Consider the following 218-nt stretch of genomic DNA (forward strand, 5'->3'; position numbering starts at 1 on the left):
GAAAACGTGTTAAATATACTTTTTGATCATTCTGTATCCAGAGATCAAAGAAATAGAAAATATTTTTTAAAAATCCCATTAATGTGAATTAAGGTAAATGAATATGCCTATATAAAGCCGTATAAGAAATAAAAATGCTGTAATTTGAGGGTCTTTAAATGGCATTACTTGGGTAATAGCTGACCGATTTATGTACCTTATGCTCCTTGTTTTCAACC

Source organism: Penaeus monodon, chromosome 15 (genome assembly GCF_015228065.2).
Source record: "Penaeus monodon isolate SGIC_2016 chromosome 15, NSTDA_Pmon_1, whole genome shotgun sequence".
NCBI classification, from domain to species: Eukaryota; Metazoa; Arthropoda; class Malacostraca; order Decapoda; family Penaeidae; genus Penaeus; species Penaeus monodon.